The sequence below is a fragment of the Adiantum capillus-veneris genome, chromosome 19 (genome assembly GCF_014529385.1).
Source record: "Adiantum capillus-veneris isolate H3 chromosome 19, ASM1452938v2, whole genome shotgun sequence".
Classification (NCBI taxonomy): Eukaryota; Viridiplantae; Streptophyta; class Polypodiopsida; order Polypodiales; family Pteridaceae; genus Adiantum; species Adiantum capillus-veneris.
The window spans coordinates 59,045,375-59,060,424 of NC_140949.1; the positions used below are offsets into that span (position 1 = coordinate 59,045,375).

At 44.4% G+C, this 15,050-nt stretch overlaps 1 pseudogene; it reads right to left on the reverse strand.

The window, feature by feature from the left end:
• Window positions 1-3,265: 3,265 nt before the first annotated feature.
• On the reverse strand, window positions 3,266-10,531 carry LOC147434087 (uncharacterized; annotated as a pseudogene).
• Window positions 10,532-15,050: the final 4,519 nt, after the last annotated feature.

Consider the following 15,050-nt stretch of genomic DNA (forward strand, 5'->3'; position numbering starts at 1 on the left):
AAGACATTTCACCAGTACTTTTGGATCGACGGAGCCCACCATGAGTGAAGGCAGCAATACCCTATATTCCATTGAGGGCTTTCTTCACCTGCTTCATGCAGGCATCGTAGTCTATGGAGACCTAAATCTAATCTAATATAACGTAAATCTAAATCTAGCGTAAATAAACGTAAATCTAGTTAAAAATAAACCTAAATCTAATTTAATGTAAGTCTACATATAACCTAATCTTTAACGCCTTTTAAGATAGTTTTCTACGACGTTATAACTCTCTTCTTCTTGTGTGTGTGCGCGTGTGTGGATGTGTGTGCCAATAAAAAGAGATAAATGGTATAACCTTTCTATCACCCATGCCAAGTATGATAGATTGATTATGCCATTTCCCTCTTGAATAATAGGTCTTGAGTTCAACTCCTCGTCGGCTAGATCTTTAGTTCTTTTAATTTTAATTAGTTTCCTACGACGTTAAATTAGTTTCTCTCTCTTTCTCTCTCAATGTGTGTGCGTTTTTTTGGATCGTATGCATGTTTTCTCTCTCTTTTCCTCTCTCAATGTGTGCGTTTTTTGTTTATGCATGTTCTCTCTCTCTTTTCCTCTCTCAATGCGTGCGTTTTTTGTTTATGCATGCTCTCTCTCTCTTTTTCTCTCTCAATGTGTGTGTGCATTCTTTGTTTATGTATGTGTGTGTGCGTTTTTGTTTTTGTTTGTACTCTCTCTCTCTCTCTCTCTCTCTCTCAAAAACACTATGTGTGTGTGTGTGTATGTGTGTGTGTGTGAGAGAGAGAGAGGGAGAGAGAAAGAGGGGAAGGGAACATGAGAATGAGGAGAGGGAAGGAGCATACCTGGCTCTCCTTCCTCTCCTCGTGTGTGTGTGTGTGTGTGTGTGTGTGTGTGGAGAAGAAAAAGAGAGAGAGAGAGAGAGGGAGAGAGAAAGAGGGGAAGGGAACATGAGAATGAGGAGAGGGAAGGAGCATACCTGGCTCTCCTTCCTCTCCTCGTGTGTGTGTGTGTGTGTGTGTGGAGAAGAAAAAGAGAGAGAGAGAGAGAGAGAGAGAGAGAGAGAGAGAGAGTGAGGGAGAGCGTTACCTGCTCCTTGCTTGAGGGCGCCGAAAAACTCAGATCTGAGATCTGAGTTTTTGGGCGTGCTCGGTTATTTTTTTAGACCAGCCGGCGTCGCTATGAGCGTCGCAAATTTCTTTGTAAATTTGTGACGCTCATAGCGACGCCGGGGATTTTTTTTTTTGAGCGTCGTTGTGTGAGCGTCGCTAATATGAGTAACCTCTTGTAGTGCCGAAAAACATTCTCGACCTTTCTTGCCCTGCTCCTATTGTGCATATCCCACAACCAGTGCATTCCCATACCTTGCATCCCTTGAAAATAGCCTAGAGATTTTTGGAGCTCCTGCTCTTGCACACATCCTGCTCTTGTGCATATCCCACAATCAGTGCATTCCAAGAGACAAAATTCTAGATAGGAAGCTCCTCAAGCATTTTTTTTGCTTTCTCAAGTGCACCACATTTGGCATACATCTTGACCAACACAGTCCCAAGCATGACATCTTTTCTCAAGAGCCTCTGGAGCTGCTCTTCTTGCGTACATCCCGCAATCAGTGTTGGCAGACAACAAGCTCATCAAGCACTTTTTGTGCTTTCTCAAGTGCACCACATTTGGCATACGTATTGACAAAGACAGTGCGAAGCATGACATCTTTTTTCAATAGCCTCTGACTAACAATATAATTGTGAATTTTGTGCCCATATCGGCATCTTGCGTAGAGCCACATGCCTTCAAGATGCACGTGTAGGTGATTACAGTTGGAGAGAGGCCCTCACTTTGCATACATATCAACCAAGGCAGTGCCAAGAACAATCTCTTTTCAAGAGCCTCTGACTAACAATATAATTGTGCCAATATCAGCATCTTTTGTAGAGCCACATGCCTTCAAGATGCATGCATAGGTGATTGCATATGGAGAGAGGGCCTCCCTTTGCATACATATCGACCAAGACAGTGCCAAGCACGACATCTCTTTTCAAGAGCCTTTGACTACCAATATAGTTGTGAATTCTTATGCCTATATCAGCATCTTGCATAGAGCCACATCTTTCAAGATGCATGCTTCGGTGATTTTATTTGCAGAGAGGCCCTTGAGCCCTTGCTTCACATACATATTGACCAAGACAATGGCAAGCACGACAGCTATTTTCAACAACCTCTAGTGTTGCTCTTGTTGCGCACCTTCCAAAATCAGTGCATTCCAAGAGGCGACATTTGGTGAAAATAGACAAGAGCTTTCTAGCCATGACACCGTGGGGAAAATCTTGCAATCAGTGCATTCCAAGAGTCCATACTCCGTACAAGAAGCTCCTACAGCACTTGCAAGAGCCACATGCCCAAATTGTAAGCATGGACTTGAAGACAAAAGTATAGGTGATTGATTTTATAACGATACACTTGCTTTGCATTTGCTAAAAACAATCTCGAGCTTTCTGGCCTTGCTCTTGTTGCGCACGTCCTGCAATCAGTGCATTTCAAGAGGCAACATTTAGCATTCATATGGACCAAGACAATGCCAAAGACGACATATTTTTTTAACAGACTCAAACTAACAATATAATTGTGATTTTTTTGCCCATATCAGCATCTTGCCTAGAGCCACATGCCTTCAAGATGAACACGCAGGTGATTGAATGTGGCGAAAACAAACTGGAGCTTTCTTCTATGGGTCAAATCTTACAATCAGTACATTCTAAGAGTCCACACTCCATAGAGGAAGCTGAAAATAGCCTAGAGCTTTCTAGCACTTCTCATGCTGTGTGTATCCTATGACCACAGCATTCCAATGCTTCGCATCCATTGACAACAACCTAGAGCTTTTTGGCCCTGCTCCTATTGCACACATCCCGCAATCAGTGATTTCCAAGAGGTGACATTTCGTGACTGTACCACATTTGGCATACATATCAACCAAGCACTTATACCAAGCATGACCTCCTTACCAACAACGTCAGACCAGGTATCTTCTCGTTAATTATCTCACCCATGTCAATAGCTTGCATAAGGTCACTAGCCTTCAAGGTGCAAGCATAGGTGAATGGATTTGTAGAAACGCTGAAAAGGGGGAAATGAGAAAACCACCGGCACACAATCTGAATGCCTCTCTATAGCCCAGTGATCGGTCAACACCCCTATCCCCTATTTAACACACATCTCGATACACAATCTGCAATCTACTATTATCCAAGCCCGTGCTCAACCAACCCTAGACATGTACAACCTTTGGCGTGCATCCTCTCTACTACAAGCCCGACATCTATTTTGCACACACTATCTCCACTTTGGACCTACTCACACACCTGATGCACTGTAAAACACAAGAGCAAGAGAGAAAATAGACATGGACTTAGAGAAAAGGTGACATAGCCTATATCATGGTAGAATCCTTTAAACACAGATCCACAATGACAAAATTTGATTAAAAAAAGGTTCTTTTGCTTCATGCTCGATCCAAGTTCTCCTCCTCTTTGGAGGTCCAATTTGCAATCGGACTGCTCCACCAAAGATCATCCTGGTCTGCTTTCAGCCATTTGCTGCTCTCGGCACTTCTTTAAGTGGAGGTCTCGGCCCTCCTTGTTCTCACCATCCCTTGGTCATCCATCCTCTGCATGTCTTCTCGACAATGAAGCGATCACTTTCAGCTCCAATGGCGACCTTGAATCCTCAATACTTCAACCCTATGTGCTCATGCATCCCCAATCTCACCTCTCTCACTCACCTGCAACCTGTCCCTGCCTTACTACACGCCAGCTCTCCACCCTCTTGGCACTTGGCCCTTGTCGGCCTTGCTCCATACAGACGACACTCCTGGTAGCCCTTCTTTCCCATTCTCCTCTTGCCTTGTTCATGGTTAGCACCCTTGCGGCCTCCAATCCCCCCATGCTTGCCTGCAGCTCCATTTTCAGCCCTCTAAGTTCCTGCACAGGTCGCCCTTGCAATTAACTGGCGAGCCCCTCTCCTTGTAGCTGCTTACAGCCTTCCCTCTTTTCTACATCAGCCACTGGCCGCCTTTAATCCACCTCCCCTCACTGGCCGCAGCCCTCGGCTCTGCACCCTCCTGATCCCGGCACCTGCCAACCTGCAGGAGTCCCTCCCCAGGCCAATTCTTTGCCTTCAACGCCTGCTCCTTGGTACTCCTCTATACCACGAGCCCCCCCTATCACTGGCGCCTCTGTGGCCTTCCTCTTGCTCACGGCCAATCTCAACTGCTAGCCCTCCTGCAACAACTGAGGGCCCTCCTTCTTTGCAGCGCTCGCCCCTCCTGGACGTAAGCTTCTCCGCCCGCTGTTGGCGAGCCTCCTCATGCCATGCAAACTGGCGGGCTCCCTTGCCGTGCCATCCACCTGTCTTCTTACGCCTTAGAGCACTCCAGACGTGGCGCCACCACCCTCCTGTAATAGACTTTATCTATTCTTTTTATAAAAAGATTGCAGTCCTCAGGTTTAACTCCTTTCTTTAAAAAAATATAGCTTGACACTGTTTCCCACACATCCCGTGGCTCTGATCATCGACATACACTTGATGCATCTTTGACTACCGCTCCGATACTAGCTGGACAATCCAATAAGCTAGCTCTGATCATCGACATACACTTGATGCATCTTTGACTACCGCTCCGATACTAGCTGGACAATCCAATTAGCTAGCTTGAGCACCATCAAAACAAATTTCCAAGGCTTCATCTACATGGCCATAAGTCAACAAAGTTCACTCCGCAAAAACAAGTTTTGTGGTGACAAGATGTCCGTCGGGAGATGTTACGACCGCCTTGACTCTAAAGTTGTAACTGCTCACCATAATTTTTAGTTGGAGAAGTGTCATTCCCCGGTATGCGAGCATCCAAAGAGATTTGGACTCGTCAAACACGAGGAAGCATTCTGCATATATTGTGGCATCATTTGAAGATGAGATCCTTCATCCCTTGGCACCTTCAAGCATCATGACCTGGCAAAGCTTCTTAACCATATCCAACCTATTAAATGTCTCATTTGGCACACATCTCAACCATGCTAGTTGTACCTTGCATCAAATAGCCATTGAAGCACTTTGCCATCTGCTTGCAAATATCTATGTACCAGCTTTTGAGCTCTCCTTGGGCCGACCAAGTCTGGCTGCATCATCATTGCCCACCCCCAGCTAGTTGAGCATTCATGCTGAACCACATTCTTATTTAGGTAACATAGGATTGCATGAGAAAAATGATATATAGTGACTACATAAGTGGTATAGAGATAGAGATTCTGCATATATTGTGGCATCATTTGAAGATGAGATCCTTCATCCCTTGGCACCTTCAAGCATCATGACCTGGAAAAGCTTCTTAACCATATCTGACCTATTAAATGTCTCATTTGGCACACATCTCAACCATGCTAGTTGTACCTTGCATCAAATAGCCATTGAAGCACTTTGCCATCTGCTTGCAAATATCTATGTACCAGCTCTTGAGCTCTCCTTGGGCCGACCAAGTCTGGCTGCATCATCATTGCCCACCCCCAGCTAGTTGAGCATTCATGCTGAACCACATTCTTATTTAGGTAACATAGGATTGCATGAGAAAAATGATATATAGTGACTACATAAGTGGTATAGAGATAGAGATTCTGCATATATTGTGGCATCATTTGAAGATGAGATCCTTCATCCCTTGGCACCTTCAAGCATCATGACCTGGAAAAGCTTCTTAACCATATCTGACCTATTAAATGTCTCATTTGGCACACATCTCAACCATGCTAGTTGTACCTTGCATCAAATAGCCATTGAAGCACTTTAAGCCATCTGCTTGCAAATATCTATGTACCAGCTTTTGAGCTCTCCTTGGGCCGACCAAGTCTGGCTGCATCATCATTGCCCACCCCCAGCTAGTTGAGCATTCATGCTGAACCACATTCTTATTTAGGTAACATAGGATTGCATGAGAAAAATGATATATAGTGACTACATAAGTGGTATAGAGATAGAGATTCTGCATATATTGTGGCATCATTTGAAGATGAGATCCTTCATCCCTTGGCACCTTCAAGCATCATGACCTGGAAAAGCTTCTTAACCATATCTGACCTATTAAATGTCTCATTTGGCACACATCTCAACCATGCTAGTTGTACCTTGCATCAAATAGCCATTGAAGCACTTTGCCATCTGCTTGCAAATATCTATGTACCAGCTCTTGAGCTCTCCTTGGGCCGACCAAGTCTGGCTGCATCATCATTGCCCACCCCCAGCTAGTTGAGCATTCATGCTGAACCACATTCTTATTTAGGTAACATAGGATTGCATGAGAAAAATGATATATAGTGACTACATAAGTGGTATAGAGATAGAGATTCTGCATATATTGTGGCATCATTTGAAGATGAGATCCTTCATCCCTTGGCACCTTCAAGCATCATGACCTGGAAAAGCTTCTTAACCATATCTGACCTATTAAATGTCTCATTTGGCACACATCTCAACCATGCTAGTTGTACCTTGCATCAAATAGCCATTGAAGCACTTTAAGCCATCTGCTTGCAAATATCTATGTACCAGCTTTTGAGCTCTCCTTGGGCCGACCAAGTCTGGCTGCATCATCATTGCCCACCCCCAGCTAGTTGAGCATTCATGCTGAACCACATTCTTATTTAGGTAACATAGGATTGCATGAGAAAAATGATATATAGTGACTACATAAGTGGTATAGAGATAGAGATTCTGCATATATTGTGGCATCATTTGAAGATGAGATCCTTCATCCCTTGGCACCTTCAAGCATCATGACCTGGAAAAGCTTCTTAACCATATCTAACCTATTAAATGTCTCATTTGGCACACATATCACAACCATGCTAGTTGTACCTTGCATCAAATAGCCATTGAAGCACTTTGCCATCTGCTTGCAAATATCTATGTACCAACTTTTGAGCTCTCCTTGGGCCGACCAAGTCTGGCTGCATCATCATTGCCCACCCCCAGCTAGTTGAGCATTCATGCTGAACCACATTCTTATTTAGGTAACATAGGATTGCATAAGAAAAATGATATATAGTGACTACATAAGCGGTATAGAGATAGAGAGAGGAAGAAATTAGCGGTTGTCCACTCCTCCGGGATCAAATGGAAAGCCTTGAGCTTCCCCAAGCATGGCATAGAGTCCACCTGGATCAAAAACAAAACATTGGCCGTGTCCATCCACCTGTAAAGCATGCACATTGAAGTCCCTCTTTGCACTTGTAGGCCAATAGACACACCACCCTTCTCCATAGCATGGAGCTTTGTCACCCTGCATCTATAATCCTTCCATCCAACCATAAGCATACTTTTGAACACTTGAAGCACCGGTACCACAAGCCGCTATCATGTCATCTGCTAGAGAACTCTCCATATCATCATCTTTATCATATGAGCACTGAGACCTGCATAGTACCCCTTGCAAAGCAACCTGGAACAACATAGCTATCAACAATACAACACATAGCTTCAAAACCATGCCATTTGTTGAGCCTGCTGCATATGCAAGCAAACCTGTTCCCTTTGCAAACCTGTATCCAAACCCTCTATACGGCTCCAAGGCCACCTTTTGATACTCAAGAGTATGACCTTCTAGAGCTTCAACCTGTTCTTCAAATACCTCATCACCTGCAAGGTTGGTGGCACCTTCCTCTTTGCATGGAGCATCACCCTTATAGGTTGCACCTACATCAGTTTCCATAGAGTCATCTACCAAAGCTAGCTCTCCACGGCCACACACAAACTCCGAAACTTCAAAGTGCACCTCGACATGCCCACCAAGGCAAAGTTTCTCCACCCCCTGCATAGACAAATCAACTTGACCTACCACTGCTTCTGTTCCTAGCTCCTGCAAGTCATCCTCAAAAACCTGCTCTTCAACCAGGTCTGATGCACAATCAAACCATACCTCTTCCTTCAATAGGGACTCACCAATACATTTAATAGGGCTGCTCGACTGGCAGATTCACACAATGTGTGACACTATACTTCTCTTCGACATTTAGCTGGCTGGCAGGCAACTCGCATACATTTTTTTCCACTTCATCTACATGAAAAACATCATAAGTTTCATACCTAGAATACATGGATTCTATCGCCCATGTAGCATCGGTATCCAAACTACTGCTATCCAAACTGCTGCTGGAGCTATGAGAGCTATCGGACTCCTCTTTTGAACTTGCTAATTCTTGGACTACTGCTACCTTCCTTGTTGCTACCTTCCTTGTTGCTGATTCTGGAACCAACACTTCTTCTTTAAGATCTTCTATCACCTCGTCCTCCCGAGCAAGCAAATTGGGTGGCACTCTGAATATTCCTCTATGTATTTTTTGAGACCTGGTTGGCACTTGTTCTACCTCTTCTAGCATGGCATCACCTTCATGTGCTTTGATTACATGCATATACACAAAAGGAGCTTTTACCTCTTGATACTCTTTAATTTGTCTGGGCTTAGGTCCACTGGCTGTCGTGATTGTAGACTGCAACAATCCTGCCTCCATCTTCTTCTTCATTTTTCGACTCTTTGCTCTGGCGACTCTAACAGCTTCGTCATAAGTCCTTGGATCTTCATAATCCACTCTTTCACGAACATAGGGATGCAAACAAGATAGAAACCTTTCCAGCTTAAAGTATCTCACATGGGTTGCTTGGGTAGCAGTCGCAAAATCCCCCCCAATAAGCTTCAAATTTATAAAAAAAAGCATTGAAATTTTCACTTACGTCCTGCTGCAAACCTTTGATCTTTGCATCTGCTTCCAAAGCCCGACACCACCTTTCGATACCTTTGTAAAAAGTGCTCTCAAAATCCGATCCAACTCTGCTTGTGCGCATCTTCTAAGCCATCGAACCAAACTTTTGCTTTACCTCGCCGCACCAAAGGTAGAATCTGGAGCTTTGATTCATCACCTGGCATCCACAATACAATCAGCATAAATAGCTCAAAATCGGTAATCCAATCGTCAGCATCTTCATCTCCTTTGAACACTGGACCAAACTCCTGCTTCATCTTGATTCACGAACACTTTGTTAGGAAGAAATCAGAGGATCCTCCGTGGGGGCACCACAAGATGGAAAGGGGGATATGAGAAAACCACCGGCACACAATCTGAATGCCTCTCTATATCCCAATGATCTGTCAACACCCCTATCCCCTATTTAACACACATCTCGATACACAATCTGCAATCTACTATTGTCCAAGCCCATGCTCAACCAACCCTAGACTTATACAACCTTTGGCGTGCATCCTCTCTACTACAAGCCCGACATCTATTTTGCACACACTATCTCCACTTTGGACCTACTCACACACCCGATGCACTGTAAAACACAAGAGCAAGAGAGAAAATAGACATGGACTTAGAGAAAAGGTGACATAGCCTATATCATGGCAGAATCCTTTAAACACAGATCCACAATGACAAAATTTGATTAAAAAAAGGTTCTTTTGCTTCATGCTCGATCCAAGTTCTCCTCCTCTTTGGAGGTCCAATTTGCAATCGGACTGCTCCACCAAAGATCATCCTGGTCTGCTTTCAGCCATTTGCTGCTCTCGGCACTTCTTTAAGTGGAGGTCTCGGCCCTCCTTGTTCTCACCATCCCTTGGTCATCCATCCTCTGCATGTCTTCTCGACAATGAAGCGATCACTTTCAGCTCCAATGGCGACCTTGAATCCTCAATACTTCAACCCTATGTGCTCATGCATCCCCAATCTCACCTCTCTCACTCACCTGCAACCTGTCCCTGCCTTACTACACGCCAGCTCTCCACCCTCTTGGCACTTGGCCCTTGTCGTCCTTGCTCCATACAGACGACACTCCTGGTAGCCCTTCTTTCCCATTCTCCTCTTGCCTTGTTCATGGTTAGCACCCTTGGGGCCTCCAATCCCCTCATGCTTGCCTGCAGCTCCATTTTCAGCCCTCTAAGTTCCTGCACAGGTCGCCCTTGCAATTAACTGGCGAGCCCCTCTCCTTGTAGCTGCTTACAGCCTTCCCTCTTTTCTACATCAGCCACTGGCCGCCTTTAACCCACCTCCCCTCACTGGCCGCAGCCCTCGGCTCTGCACCCTCCTGATCCCGGCACCTGCCAACCTGCAGGAGTCCCTCCCCAGGCCAATTCTTTGCCTTCAACGCCTGCTCCTTGGTACTCCTCTATACCACGAGCCCCCCCTATAACTGGCGCCTCTGTGGCCTTCCTCTTGCTCACGGCCAATCTCAACTGCTAGCCCTCCTGCAACAACTGAGGGCCCTCCTTCTTTGCAGCGCTCGCCCCTCCTGGACGTAAGCTTCTCCGCCCGCTGTTGGCGAGCCTCCTCATGCCATGCAAACTGGCGGGCTCCCTTGCCGTGCCATCCACCTGTCTTCTTACGCCTTAGAGCACTCCAGACGTGGCGCCACCACCCTCCTGTAATAGACTTTATCTATTCTTTTTATAAAAAGATTGCAGTCCTCAGGTTTAACTCCTTTCTTTAAAAAAATATAGCTTGACAGTGTTTCCCACACATCCCGTGGCTCTGATCATCGACATACCCTTGATGCATCTTTGACTACCGCTCCGATACTAGCTGGACAATCCAATTAGCTAGCTTGAGCACCATCAAAACAAATTTCCAAGGCTTCATCTACATGGCCATAAGTCAACAAAGTTCACTCCGCAAAAACAAGTTTTGTGGTGACAAGATGTCCGTCGGGAGATGTTACGACCGCCTTGACTCTAAAGTTGTAACTGCTCACCATAATTTTTAGTTGGAGAAGTGTCATTCCCCGGTATGCGAGCATCCAAAGAGATTTGGACTCGTCAAACACGAGGAAGCATTCTCCATATATTGTGGCATCATTTGAAGATGAGATCCTTCATCCCTTGGCACCTTCAAGCATCATGACCTGGCAAAGCTTCTTAACCATATCCAACCTATTAAATGTCTCATTTGGCACACATATCTCAACCATGCTAGTTGTACCTTGCATCAAATAGCCACTGAAGCACTTGCGATCTGCTTGCAAATATCCATGTACCAGCTTTTGAGCTCTCCTTGGGCCGACCAAGTGTGTGTAAAGAATGAGGATGTAAGAGAGCTACACAAGACAAGCACAAAGCACACAGAGATGGAAAGCTTCTTCTTCTTCTTCTTCACTCAGAAAAGAGAGTACAAAATGACTAAGTGCTAAAGCTGAAAAGTAGCACAATTATGTACATGCGATCACTAAGAGTGAACTCGCTATAAGTGTACTAGGCTGGCACTATAAGTGTAGTCCAGCTGTAGAATCACTGGTAGAGATCCTCCGTGTCGGTCACCAAACGTGCTAGTGAGTAAATGTCGTAAGCGGTCAAGACCCGTAGTGGATGCCAGCTCAAGATGTAGAGCTCGGCATCTCAACAGTCTGGCTGCATCAACACCTTCCATTTGCATCTGCTTTATGTTGTGTATATTATGGGACAAGTGCATTCCAATGCTTTGCATCCACTGAAAATATCCTAGAGATTTCTGGCCTTGCTCTTGTTGCACACATCCCACAACTAGTGCATTCAAAGAGGCAACATTCCTGGCAAGAAGCTCCTTAAGGATTTTCTGTGCTTTCTCAAGTGCACCACATCTCACATACATATCGCCCAAGGCATTGCCAAGCACCACGTGACTAACAATATCAGTCTCAATTTTTGTGTCCATAAGAGCATCTTGCGTAGAGCTACATGCCTTCAAGATGCACGTGTAGGTGATTGCATAGGTGATCAACAGCCTGTGACTAACAATATCAGTCTCAATTTTTGTGTCCATAAGAGCATCTTGCGTAGAGCTACATGCCTTCAAGATGCACGCATACACGATTTCAATTGGTGTAAACGTTTTCTCCTGTGGAAAATACCACAATCAGTGGAATCCAAGAGTCCACACTATGCGTAGGAAGTGGAAAACATTCTAGAGCTTTCTGGACCTGCAACCAATGTATTTCAATGCTTTGCTTTTGTTGAAAAGAGCAACCTAGAGATTTTTGGCACTGCTCTTCTTGCGCACATCCCACAATCCGTGCATTCCAAGAGACAACATTCAGGACAGGAAGTTGCTCAAGCACTTTTTGTTTTTCTCAAGCACATCACATTTGGCATACATCTCGACCAAGACATTGCAAAGTATGACAGCCTCTGGGGTTTCTCTTCTTGCGCATATCCCACAATCAATGTTGGACAGGAAGCTCATCAAGCACTTTTTGTGCTTTATCAAGCGCTCCACATTTGGCATACATATTGACCAAGATAGTGCCAAGCACGACATTGTTTTTCAACAGCCTCTGACTAACAATTTAAATGTGAATTTTTTTGCCCATATCAGCATCTTGGGTAGAGCCACATGCCAAGGTTCATGCATAGGTGATATCAACCAAGACAGTGCCAAGCATGACATCTCTTTTCAACAGAATCTGACTAACAATATAATTGTGAATTTTTGTGCCCATATCAGCATCTTGTGTAGAGCCACATGCCTTCAAGATGCATGAGTAGGTGATTGAATATGAAGAGAAGACCTCTCTTTGCATACATATAGACAAAGATAGTGCCAAGCACGATACATTTTATCAAGAGCCTCTGACTAACAACATAGTTGTGAATTCTTGTGCAACTGGAAAGAGGCCCTTGCCTCGCATCAGCTGAAAATAGCCTAGAGCTTTCTGGCCTGCTCTCGTTTGTGCACATACCACAATCAATGCATTCCAATTGTTTGTGAACTTCTTGTGGAGAAGATCGAATTCCTTGTGGGAACCTGCAAACTGCTTGTGGCTGCTTTTGGGAACATGCGAATTGCTTGTGGAGAAGATTGAATTGCTTGTGGGAACCTGCAAACTTCTTGTGGAGACGATCGAGTTGCTACTGAGAGAAACGCAGAATGCTTTTTTTATTTTATTCACTTGGCGTAGTTTTATTTTAGGGCTTTTCATCGCAATGATTTTTGCTTAAAATAGAGCAACCACGTGGGTTAACAAGAGGCCAGGGATTTGAAATTTGCTTCTACGCTAACGAAGTAAAGACCGAGTTGTTCCTTCAAAATGTAGGTCCAAAAATCAAAGGAAAGTAAGAGCTACTTCTTGAAGACAAGAATACAGAACAATGTGTAACGACCCAGTGAAAAGAGGTTGAGGATGCAGTCTCATTGCTTGCTAAGAGGCAACGTTGTAGAGAAAAGATGGTGGTGAACGGTGCTACTTCTATCGCTAGTATATCAGAGATTCTAACAAAGCCTGCTCTTGTAAGTTCAAAAGGTGATAATTATATGCTTTCTGAGCTTGCTAAGGGAATGTGAGAAATGAAAGATAAAGTTGACAAGGCTTGAAGAGAAAGGCCAACCTTCTTGATAGAAGTCCCAAAGCAGAGAAGAGTTTGTGCACAAATGTATATGGTTTGATAGCACAGAACACGGCAAAAGAAATTGTGATAGCTTTAGTAGAAAATCTGGTAATTTTTAAGGATCAGAAGATCCACTTGCAAGAGATAGGTATGCCATTATGAACTAACTGTGGAAAAGGGTGTATGTGGAAGTTAAAGGAGGATATGGTGACCAATGATTCCATTTTTGCAGTGGAGGTTGCTACCTATGGGGCAAAGATAGACCTAATTTCAAAGAAAGGGACAAAGCCTACTTAGGATTTTTTTGAGGATATCAATAGCTTGTGGCCGTATGTAGTGGCATCATCCAGAAAAGAGAAGGTAAATAAACATGTATTACACAAAGCTGGTGATTTCATATGCCATACAAGAGATTGGGATGACCTTGTGGACTCTTTATCATTTCATCCCTATCTTGAAAAATTCCATAACAATCAAGCAATTGTGGACGTGAGAATGGGGCTGTAGGTCCCTCTACTTCAAAGAGTGTTACAAGAGCCAAAGGAAGGAGGGCTCTAGGACCTTATTATGAGGGTTCACCATAGGTTCCTCCTCCTCTTGAGGTTCCTATGGAGGAAGCATCTAGAAAGAAGAAAGAGCAAGGAAAAGCAAAAGAAAAAGTACAAACCACAATCTGACATTGAAGCTGTCATAATAATCAATATCTAATTCTCCTAAATGATTTTCTCATATTAAAGTGATCATTTAATGTGGGGAAGGCCAGGGGAGAAAAAGCTAGAATATTGGTTAAGCTAGCACACCGACCACAGTAGGGATCCAAAGGAGGGAAAATAGGGATCCAAAGGGGGGGCCATCTGCAAAAGAGCCATGTGCAACAATGGGCTAAAAAGACCCTAAGGTTCAGCCCATTAAGACTTCCAAAATGCTAAGGTTCCAAATTTCAAAGGTTGTGTCCAAAGGTCAACCCTAGGGAAAATTGGATGCTTTGTGTGTGCCCTAAAAGTCTTTGCACATCCCTACATGGGAGGGGGCGAGCCCTAAAGGTAGGGGATGAGAGAGAAAGCCACACACACACACACACAGGCTCCCTTTACACAAAGGGAATGAGGGACACATGTCAGCTCCCTAGGCCAGATGCCCACAAGGTGTGCCCAATTTCTATTGGATGACCCTTGAAGTGGACCAATGAGAATTAAGCTAGAGTAAATCTAGTTTAATTAATTTAAAAACATTTAATAAAAGAAACCAATGAGAATTAAGTCTCCTAGAAGACTATTGGGCAATCTCCCAAGGGGTCCAATGAGCATTCAGGAGCCCCATGGCTTGCCTGATTCCTATTGGCCAGGAGGCAAACGGGTCCAATGAGAGTTTAGTTTAATTATTTAATTACCTAAAGCTCTCACAAAAGGGGAAAGGGGGACACATGTCAGAAGGCTATCACTTATGCTGCTTAATTGTAATTGGCTTGACTTGGGGAGGGCCAATGAGGCTTCAGCAAGAGCAATTAGCAAGAGGGCTCGCCCAAGAGAGACAGGGGGCTGATTTTTGCAAGGCATTATCACACACACACTCACACAAGCTCATGTGTGAAGAAAGAGAAGACTATCTCTTCCCAAGCTTTAATGGAGAACTCATCACCTACTCCAAGCTTGTGAGATAGAAG